General features: G+C 47.2%; 1 non-coding gene across 1 annotated transcript; it reads left to right on the top strand.

Moving 5' to 3' along the window:
• Positions 1-228: 228 nt before the first annotated feature.
• Positions 229-336, top strand: LOC138077283 (U6 spliceosomal RNA). Its single transcript, XR_011144735.1, has one exon. It is a non-coding gene; the product is annotated as a U6 spliceosomal RNA (small nuclear RNA).
• Positions 337-11,344: the final 11,008 nt, after the last annotated feature.

The following is an 11,344-nucleotide window of genomic DNA, read 5'->3' as shown; positions in this document are numbered from 1 at the left end:
AGGGCAACTGCAAATGAACGCATAAATGAAAACAAAACGAGTGCTCTGGGAACTGCTTGGCAGGCCAGTGGTTAGGACACAGTGCTTTCACTGCCGTGAGCCCAGGCTCAATCCTTGGTCAGAGAACTAAGATCCCAAAAGTCATGCAGCAGGGCCACCCCCTACACACCCACACCCACACACACACACACACACAAGTGTAAAAACAAAAAAGAAAACAAAGCAAGTGCTTTGTGCTGGCTATAGCACAGACTAAAATTAGAATGGTATAGAGAAGATGGACTTGGCCCCCCATGCAAGGATGATACACAAGCTGGTGAACTGTCCCATATTCTTCACCGGTGTTTTCTTTTTGGGTACACCATGCGGCATGCAGGATCTTCCCTGACCAGGGACTGAACCTGTGCCCCCTGCCTTGGGAGCACAGAGTCTTAACCCCTGGACTGCCAGGTAAATCCTTCTTTAGTGTTTAGTGGCTACAGTGTTTCAATTTTATAAGATGAAAAAGTTCTAGCAATTGATCGATTGTTCAGTAATGTAAATATACTACTGAACTGTACAGTTCAAAATGGTTAAGACAAAAGTAATGATATGTGGTTTTATTACAATTAAAAAAAGAGAGTTCTGAAGCAAAAGTGTCAAAATATTAACATCAGTTCAGAAACGGTTATGCAGTTTATCTGCTTAATCATGTTCTGTAATTTTCTGCATATTTGAACATTTCAAATCTCAGGGCAGAGATCTGCATGTGCAAAGGCCCTGAGGCCAGATGAAGCATAGCCATTGTGGGCCAGAGAGCAGGGGCCAAAGAACAAGGTGGCACAGGATAAAAGAAGTAGGTGGGGACTCAATCACACAGCCACGGAGACAACGCCCTTCCCGCACATTCCAGAGCCTTGCATCCCTGCCAGCATTGAAGCCAGTTCCGTTCCCAAGCATTGACAGGCCTCCTGAGTTTACTTCCCAAATCACAGAGCGCTGTCCTCCACCTGACTCTGCTCTTAACAAGACAAGCTCATTGTTCCCCTTCCCCTCAAGGCTGCTTCTCCCCACAAGAGGCGGCTCTGAGTCAACAGGTTTCTGTGGGCGGATGCCCCCCAGGCAGGGTTCACAAAGATGAGACTGTCTCAGGCACCATCCTGGCCCCGCAGAGCAGGATCCTCGCCTGATCCTCCAGCCTCCACATCAAAGACCACACATCAAAACCCCCACCAGGCACCCACAGTCCTCAGCCCAGCCTTGGTCCCGGGGTGGCTCTCTCGGGGCACATTTCACCCTGTGGAGACAAAGAGAGGTGGAAGCAGGACAGTAGCTGGTTGGCACTGCTGTGCCTGGGAGAAGAGTCAAGTCATGGGGTGGCAGCATCTTCCACGCGCATGGCACTTTACCGTGCTCAGAGCTCCAAGGAGGCAGAGTGGGTGCTGCTCATGACAGGTAAGGAAAAGGAATCTGAGAGTGCCCAAGCCACAGCTGGCCAGAGGGTGCAGACCCTCTGACTCCCAGGAGCACAGGTGGTTTCCACTCCGGGAGAAGACCCAGGGCGAGGCCTCCCAAAGGCGCCACTTAGCCGCTGAGGTCTTGGGCTGACCTCCTGCTCACGACCTTCCTAGGGTGCCAAGTGCAGCGCCTGGCACATGGTAAATATTCAACAGCAGGTGGCTCTTCTAACCATGATGCCCCAGAAACAACCCACTAGAGAGATGTCACTAACAGCCAACTCACCTACTCCAGAGGGCATCCCATGGGCTGAAATAGGAGGAGGGAAGAGGGCAGAAAGGGGGCAGAGCACACACCAGATAGACTCCCCCACCTCGCCCCCAGGTTCACCAGCTCTGCCCTGATTACATGTAACCAGGGCCACAGAAGAGGCAGTGGGAGCCGGGACACCTGGGGGTGCCATCCCCACGCTGACCCTAATGTGCTGTGCTACTCTTGGTGAGTCACTTCCTCCCCGAGCTCCCTGGCTTTTTCATCAGTAAAATGAAGAATCTGGACGTTACAAAATGCCCTTCAAAGCTAAAAGTTCCTATGAATGTATATTATTCCCATTTTTTTTTCTAAATTGAATAGATAGGTAGAGAGAGAGAGATAGAAGGATGGGTGGGTGGATGGGGGGATAGAAGAATGATAGATAAAGACTGGTTGGTTATCTTCTTTTTTAGAAAATTTAAGAAAAGTTGATATACAATGTCATACAAGTGACAGGTATATAATATAGTGATTTGCCATTTTTTAATTTATAGTTTATAGTTATAAAAAATCTATATCATTATAAAATATTTGCTATGTGCCCAGCGTTGCACAGTGTATCCTTGTAGCTCACTTTGTACCTAACAGTTTGCACCTCTTACTCCCCACCCCTCACCTCCTGGTAACCACTAGTTTGTTCTCTGTACCTAAGAGTCTACTTCCTTTTTGTCATATTCACTAGCTTGTTGTATTGGTTATTGTCTTATTTTAAGGTTGACTCAAAGGAGAGAGGAAAAAAAAGAAAGTGGGCACAGAAACCAGCTACTGCCACCACGCACTCCCACATGCCATGATTTGCTCAAAGCACTTGCATAGGTCTCTCCTGCCCCTTCAAGATGGCAGCAAGTGAAGAAAAATTTTCAGAAATGATGAAGAGAAAAGGTCCAAAAATTACTGCCAGAAACCAGCTGTATCAGTTGAAGTTCTCCAGAGAAACAGAACCAGTAGGATGGATGATGGATGGATCGGTAGGTTGACGGATGAGTGGATGGGTGAGTGAATGGATGGATGGATGGATTTATCTTAAGGTATTGGTTCACACAATTGTGAAGACCAGCATGTCCAAAATCTTATAAGGCAGCAGGTTGGAATCTTCCAGTGACTGAAAAGTCAGGCATGAGTTGATACAACCATCTTGCAGCAGAATTTCTTCTCTGGGAAATCATCTCTGGTTTTGCTCCAAAGACCTTCAGTTGATTGGATGACATTACACTATCAAGGGTAACATGCTTCACTTGAAAGGCAACCAATTCTATATCTACAGAATCCCTTCTGTAGGGATTCGCCAGCAATACATAGATCGGTGTGTGATTAAATAACTGGGTATTATAGCCTGGCCAAGCATAGACACACAGAACTGGCCCCCAACCTGGCTGATCCAGCCTCACTTGTGCTTCCCTTAACCTCTCTCCCATTTCCCCAACCCAGCCAAACCCACTGCCCACCCTTATCTCAAAGAATTAACCTCCAGACAGGGGCATTTCCACAGTCAAGATCTCCAGGAACCTCACCCGGTGAGGTTCTGAATGGGGATGCGAGCCAAACAGAACCAGAAAGATATTTCTATTAGGAACTTGGAAGAAGAGACCTGGACTTGGCCAAATCAGCCACAAAAACCTGAAAAAGAAAAGAAAAACCAGGTTTGCGGTTTGTTTCTGCTCCATGGATTCCTGGGTATTCGCTGTCTCTCATAAACTTATTTCTGTGATATATACTGTAAATCTGCTTCATTTGAAATTCACAGTTAATGACCTATTCCCTCGGATTCAGGAAACAGAGTAAGGTTCCGGCTTTTAAAGGCCAGGAGTTTACTAGCCAGAATATGACAAGTATTACAAAGTATAGGCCTGCTCTAAAAGCACTTAAGAAACAGTCTCCATCAGAAATTTCAAGAATACCTTCAAATAACATCATTTATCTGCCAAAGGCCAAGGGGGATGGGCAGGGATGGTGGGTGGGGAGTAAATGAGTATTTGATCACATCTGTACTTTCAACTCCCCGAGGAATGGGGATAAATATTTACTAATCCTTCTTACTCCGGAGAGGGTTGTGTGCACACTCATGTGGGCAGGGGGCTCTGCACGCAGGCTGACAGGTCCACACGCGGTACCAAAGGCCCTTCCGTCCACCAGCCCTTGCGGCTGACATAACAAACACCACCATCATCTGAATTCCACGACAAAGAGGTAATTTAATAAAATGAGCGCCCCCGTTTTCGGGCCGGCCCACTTAACTGAAATCCAAAGCCAGCTCTGGAGTAAATTGGGCTGCGGACGCATTGATCAGGCCCATCCGCACTTTCTCATTTTCAATAGAGTCGGGGCTTAACCAGGTTAGTTTTCGTTAAACACATTACCCAGGTACTCTCCTCTTACCAGCCCAATGATTTTGTGTCGGGCCTGAAGGATTGTAATTGCAATCCAGGGAGACGCCGCCTCAACGAGATCATTTACTGAGGGCCGTGGACCCTGGGCTGGCCTCCTCCTACCTGCTGGCTGCTGGGTGGAAACTTTCTTCCTTGAAATCTTGTCATAATTAACAGCCGAAGGCCCCGCGGTGGGGCATCACATGCGAGGCTCTCCCTGCGGAAAACAAGATGTTCCTTATTTTGGACACTGTGCCTCTCTCTAAGCCTGGGGCGGGGGCAGGGGAAGAGGGGGGAGGCGCACAGGGTTAGGACGGGAGGACTTGAGGGCCTCTTTGTTCCCGGGGAACAGGAACTGGGGAGGGGCTGGGCCCCCGGAACTGGCCATTCCCGGGGGCATGTGATACAGGGGAGATTCCCAGCCTCACCTTCCAGTCTCTTCTGGGCCGCAGGCCTCAGCGAGACAGGCCCTGTGCTCCCACCTCGGACCCCAGCGGCCACTCCCGGCAGTTCTCGCTGTGCTGTCTCTGGGCCCGACTCCCACGTACACTGTCCTGCTAGGAGATCACTTCAGCCGTGGCCCGAGCAGCTCACCTCACATGTCGAAGCACCCAGGCCCCTCAGTCTGGGCTGTGAAGGGGACACCTGCTTATAGGGTCGTGGGGACAAAGCCTGGGGAGCTGCAGCCTGCCCCGTGCCTGGTGCACGGGGAGCCTCCCATCAAGCTCAAGCGCAGTCATTTCCCTTAAGAAGAGAAGATGGAAAGAGGATGGACGAGAACCAGCGCTGGTGAGGATGGGGGGAAATCGGAGCCCTCCTCCCTGTTGATGGGAACGTGAAGTGGCCCAGCCCCTGTGAGAGCAGTTTGGCAGTCTCTTCAAAACTTAAATGTGCTCTTACCATACGACCCCACCAAGTTCATGCCTAGGTATTGACTCGAGAGAAATGTACAGGCGTCAACACCAAGACTTGTGGACAAAGGACCACACAGCGTCATTCCTAATACCGCAAAACTGGGAATGACCCGGATGCCCACCAGCAGAGGAATGGATAGACAGAGCGCGGTCTGTCCAGGCAGTGGAGTCTTATTCAGCCATAAAAAGGAATGAAGAACGGATAGCTGCTGCGGCACGGATAATCCACAAAATCATTATACCAAGTGGAAGAAAGTAGACATGAGACACCACAGAATGTATGATTCCATACTTAACGAAATGTCCCAGAAAGGCAAATCTGTAGAGACAGAAATTAGGTTAGCGGTTGCCTGGAGCTCAGAGATAAAGCAAGGATTAACTGTAAATGGGCGCTAGGGATCTTATTGAGGTGGCAAGAATGTCCAAAGCTTGATTGTGGTGGTGGATGCCTGAGTCGATAACTTTACTAGAAAGCATTGAACGCTACACTTAAAATGGGTAGCTTTTATGGAATGTAAATTAAGCCACACAAAGTCATTTAAAAAGAGGATGAGGGAGGTTGGAATCTGCCACTTGTAACGAAGGCTGCTATCTTGGTTGAATTTGGGTTGGTTTGTTCTTTTTGTTTTGCTGAAGGAAGTTACCACGCTTCTGTTGGAATTGGAAAAGCTCATGTATATGTCGTTATAGGAGATAATGGTGTACATTTCCTAGTGCAAGGCCCAGCATACTGTTGGAAATGAAAGCAGGCTTCATTTATAATCTGTTAGTTCCCTTTAGCTGGTTAGGTCTCCTGGAAGAGGAAAGATTTAAGAGGGATATGATTGACCTTTAATAGTCACTACCTGCCCTCTGGATGTTCAGTACATGAGATGCCTACAAAAGTCCATCGTTTGTGGGAACCAGTTAAAATTCAGCCATGCCTTGGGCTTTCCCTGGTGGTCCAGTGGTTAAGAGCCTGCCTTGCAATGCAGGGGACACTGGTTCAATCTCTGGCCCAGGAAGATCCCACATGCCTCAGGGCAACTAAACCTGTGTGTCACAACTACTGAAGCCCAGACGCCTAAAGCCTGTGCTCTGTGACAAGAGAAGCCACCACAATGGCAAGCCCACGCACCACAACTAAAGAGTAGCCCCTGCTCCCTGCAGCTAGGGAAAACCTGTGTGCAGCAGCAAAGACCCAGGGCAGGCAAAAATAAATAAAAGAAATTCAGCCATGCGTACATTGCTTACTGAGCATCTTCCACGTGCACAAGTTACTGAATCTAAGCCTCAGTTTTTTCATCTGTAAAATGGGACAATAGCTTTGATGTAAGGTTGGCTTGAGTTACTACATGGAAAGCACTTGGGCACATAGCAAGTGTCAGCTATGATGGTTACTTTGTAAACCAGGACCTTCTCCCCAGCTTAGCTTCAAGATCAGCCTGGCTAATCACTGGCTGCTGCTTCTGGCTGCCACACTGTGCGCCTCGCCCCTCTGGTGAGCAGAGAATAAGGTGGGGCATCTCCCACCTGTCCCCACACCTGTCCTTTGCCACAGCACTTGCTGTATCTGTGATGTCACTGCCTCTGTGTCATTATCTAGGCAATGGCTCCCCCCCTCACTGGAATGTAAGCTTCATCTGGGCAGGGATCAAGCCAGTTTCTGCTTATTGTTATGTCCCCATCTGCTTGATATAGGAGCAAACAACCTCATAACTATTATTTATGGAAGGAATGAAAAAGGAGGATGAACAGGGGAAGGAGGAAAGAGCCACTAGCTTTTTCCAGAACAGTCCTCCCAAGATAAATGTTATTATCACCAACCTTCAGTCCTAGCCCAGAGTCTTCCAGTCCAGTGTCTGCAGGCATAGGAAGTTAGGAACTTTAATTATAATGGGGGAATGATCCACAAATGAGTGCCATATTGCTCTGTGTGCTGGCTTTCTGGAGTCCAGTAGCAATGTGGTGTTAAAAGCACAGAAAATATTGTCCCTGATATGCATTACTCTGAAAACTGCCAGGTCTTACTCTAAGCACTTGATGCTTATTATTTAATCATCTCAACAGCCCTCTGCAGCAGTTACTACTACTATCCCATTTAACATATGAGAAGACTGAGGTCCAAAGAGTTTTAGTAACTAGCCTAAAGCCACACAGCTAAGTGGCAGAGCTAGTTTTGGACTCATAAAACTTGACTCAGGAAACTGCCCTTAACTCCTACATGATGCTTCCAGAAGAGAGAGGGGTGTTTAAGGAATTAATGAGCAGCATTTCTTTTCTGACACTATGGAGCTTGGGACTCACCATAAGAAAAAGGGCAATCCTCAATGATTAACACTGCCAGATCCCTCACAGACACTCACTCGCTCAATAAGTGTTTACTGAGCATCTTAGGGCTCTGTTTCCTCACCTGTAAAGTGGAAATAATAGTGACAGCACGTGCCTTGTGGGACAGGCACTCGGAACACAGCTTCATACATCAGTTCAGTTCAGTTCTGTTGCTCAGTAGTGCCTGACTCTTTGCGACCCCATGGACTGCAGCACACCAGGCTTCTCTGTCCTTCACTATCTCCTGGAGTTTGCTCAAACTCATGCCCATTGAGTTGGTGATCCCAGCCAACCATCTCATCCTCTGTCACCCACTTCTCCTCCTGCCCTCAATCTTTCCCATTATGAAGGTCTTTCCAATGAGTTGGCTCTTCACATCTGGTGGCCAAGGTATTAAGAGTCTCAGCTTCAGCATCAGTCCTTCCAATGAATATTCAGGGTTGATTTCCTTTAGGATTGACTGGTTTGATCTTCTTGGTGTCCAAGGGACTCTCTAGAGTCTTCTCCAATCCACAGTTCAAAAGCATCAGTTCTTTGGCACTCAGCCTTCTCTATGGTCCAACTTTTATATCCATACATGACTACTGGAAAAACCACAGCTTTGACTATATGGGCCTTCATCTGCAAAGTGATAGTTGCTCAGTAAGTGTTTGTTATATTGTTATCTATTTGAGGCAGGCCCTTGCTGAGCTATGGAACATAAAGATGCAGAGGACACAGGCTTTCCCCAAAAGAATCTGTTGGCTATTCGGAGAAACCCACCAATAAACCGTCACAACCCAGTCATATTTTAGAAAATGGAAGAGCACCTCCTTGACCAATAAGATCTTGACACTGTTTATAATATAAAATGCTAATCAAATTAAATACAAACAACACAAATGAGTGCATGTAATACTAGTGACATCTGAATAAGGCCGACGAATTGCATTTGCATTAATTTTCAAAGGATTGTATCAGTTTTAATTTCCTATTTGTGATATTGCACTACAGTTACGCAGGCTTCCCTGGTGACTCAGCTGGTAAAAAATCCGCCTGCAATGTGGGAGACCTAGGTTTGGTCCCTGGGTTAGTAAGATGCCCTGGAGAAGCGAAAGGCTACCCACTCCAGTATTCTGGGCTGGAGAATTCCATGGACTGTATAGTCCACGGAGTCGGAGTCAGACACGACTGAGTGACTTTGACTTTCACTGACACTTGGAGGAAATTGGATGAGGAGTATATGGGATCTTTCTGTATTATTTCCTATGACTTCATGTGAATCTATAATTATCTCATAATAGAAACCTTTCATACAAACCCTTTTGCTCTTTCAAGAGAAATTGATCTGTCATGCAATCCTGTATAGGACTTTCAAGTCCATTAATATATACATATACATGCTATTATGAGTGTTTATATAAGATGATATGTGTTAACTAAATTTATAATGGTCATTATTTCACATTATATGTAAGTCAAGTCATTCAAGTTATTATGCTGTACACTTTAAATGTGTACAGGGGTATATGCTAATTACACCTCAATCAAGCTGAAAAGGGGGGAAAAATGCTGTTATGAGCTTCTGGTTTGCCTGGGAAAAAAATAATATTGATAGTACCATTATTAGATGCCAAGTGGGCATTATCTCCAGTCTTTACAAGAGAACTGCAAGATGCTATTTTTCATCTGTAAATTCGACTGAGAGTTGAAAATTGTCCAGAATGTGGGGAAACTGTGGCCTGGCTTTGCATCTGCTCAGAGGTCGTCCAGTGAGCATTGCAGCCAAGAACCAGGAGCACGATGAACCGCTTTCTCCATCTGGAACCCACCCTTCAAAGAGTATAAAGAAGGCAAGATGGACAGATGGCTTGTGGGGGACAGGGAAGATGAAAGGGTTTGTGGGGCTGGAGATGTCCAGAGAATAGTGACTTTCTGAAAGTCAGGAAAATCAGAAGTTTCCAAGAGGAAAAAAACGAAAGATTCTCATGAAGGTGATCAAACACCCAAGAAAAACAGGTTTTCCTTTGGTTCAGGGATGCAACTGGCCAAAAAGCAGCAATGTTACTTGTCACTTGGTATATAAAAGCAACTACTAGGGTAAATCACTGGTGTAATATAAGATCTAGCCCAGTATACCTGGTCCTCTCCTTTCAAATCAGGATTCAACTGAACACTTCAACATCAAGAAGAGAGTCAGTCCTGTTCATCCTAGGATAGTCGTTCTGAGCCTGGAATATTTAGAAACATTAAAGATAAAATTTAGAAATATTTAGAAACTGTAGGTTTCTAAATTATATTTGCAATCTAATACCTAATCATTTGGGGTTCCCACTTGGCCACAAAAGTCATTTGAGCAAAGAAAGGCATCATAATGTCACTCCTGTTCTTTGCTAATTGTGCAGGAAAAAGGCGGGTGACTGGGCCAGGAGCTCTGCAAATCAGATACACAGTTAGTGCCAGGCAGGAGCTTCATTTCTGGTGACTGGGTCATCTGCAGGGACTCAAATGCTCTATTGCTTGCATCTGGACCCACCGCAGTGTTCCGCTGAGAAAGCCTCCTTCCTGGTCTTGGGAAGTTCTAGAACTGATTTGTTTTTCCAAGTCTGCAGCATGAGAGCGGGATATAAGGATGAGTCGCTTTTATGAACCACAGTGGAGTGTCTACTGAAGGATGTGCCATGCATGCATGGAAAGGTCTGGGTGGGAACAGTATAAAGTTTTAAACACGGCTGAGATCAACCCACCGTCTCATGGTGTAAAATATGGCTGGCTGCCCACCCTTCCTTCTGCAAGCCAAGCTTACTGGCAGAGGAGGCAGGACTTAGGCCCCCACTGAGTTTCCAGAGCGTGGTAGACTGTTCCATCTCATGAAAATGGGCTATGAGAAAGATAGGTAAACCGCGACAGAAGCCAAAGAGCCAATTCCAGCTGATTCTCCATCTCCTGCCTTCCCTCCTCCAAAAAAAAAAAAAGTCTTTTGCATCCTCTCCGCTTACCGGGGAGACAGAGGCACAATGACTAAGCAGTGCTCACGAGCGCAGGCTCCTTGGGCCAGCTTTCTGCGCCTCCGTTTCCTCGTGCGTAAAACGCAGATGATGATGATCGTATTCGTCGTCCTGGGCTGCTGTGAGAACTCAAAGTGATTACCCAGGTTCGGGGTTCTGGGTGGGGGTTCTTGGCTCATGGCATAGGGTCCACACACAGGACTTATTTGCAGTGGGCTCACCCATTCCAAGGTACCGCAGAAGCCTTGGCCTGCACTCTTTCATTAAACCATCATGACACCAAATGAAGTAGGGACTTTATTTTCCCATTTGACAGAAGAGGAAACTGAGGCCCAGTCAGGCGAGATGGCTTTGGCCACAGTCACAGAGCCTCAAAGCCTGGTGGGCCCCTGAGGGTCACAAAAGCAGCTCGATTGGTGGCAACTTCCAGGCCAGGGTCTCCCCACCACCACCACGAGGGATCTGTCTTCGTGTGAGCAGGGCTCCCCCAGCCAGAGCCACTGCTTGGTCCCCAGGGCCTCCTGCTCTAGTCCAGGCTGGGCTCTGCATCTCTGCCCGCGGATGGAGGCTCTGCTAAACCTCTTCTCTCCCGTAACCCAGTTACTGATTACCGCCCCTGCCAACCTGCTGCCAGCATTTCAGAACCAACCAGCAAATAAAAAGCTTTTCACTCTTGATCAGCCTCTGAGGGTTTCTCAGCCACGTTCCCTCACCTGTCAGGTTCATTTACGGAAGTGGACCCCAGAATGGAACTGCTCACCTCAGCTGATGGCGCTGTTAGAATCGTGTTTCATGGAGACCGGGAAGAAATGAAATGAGCGTGTATGTATGTGAGTGTGTATGAGTACATGGGAGTGTGTGTGTGTAGGTGTGAGTATGTGAGCGTGTGTAAGTATGTGAGTGTGTGTGAATACATGGGAGTGTGTGGGAGTGTGTGTAGGGAGGGGGTGTGTGTGCATGTGTTTTCCAAGGCCTCCCGGTGCTGCGTGTGCCCAGATGAACTGAGCTGAGGGATACT

Source organism: Capricornis sumatraensis, chromosome 3 (assembly GCF_032405125.1).
Source record: "Capricornis sumatraensis isolate serow.1 chromosome 3, serow.2, whole genome shotgun sequence".
NCBI lineage: Eukaryota > Metazoa > Chordata > Mammalia > Artiodactyla > Bovidae > Capricornis > Capricornis sumatraensis.
Note: the sequence above shows the minus strand (reverse complement) of the source record. Positions and strands in the feature narration are given on the sequence as shown.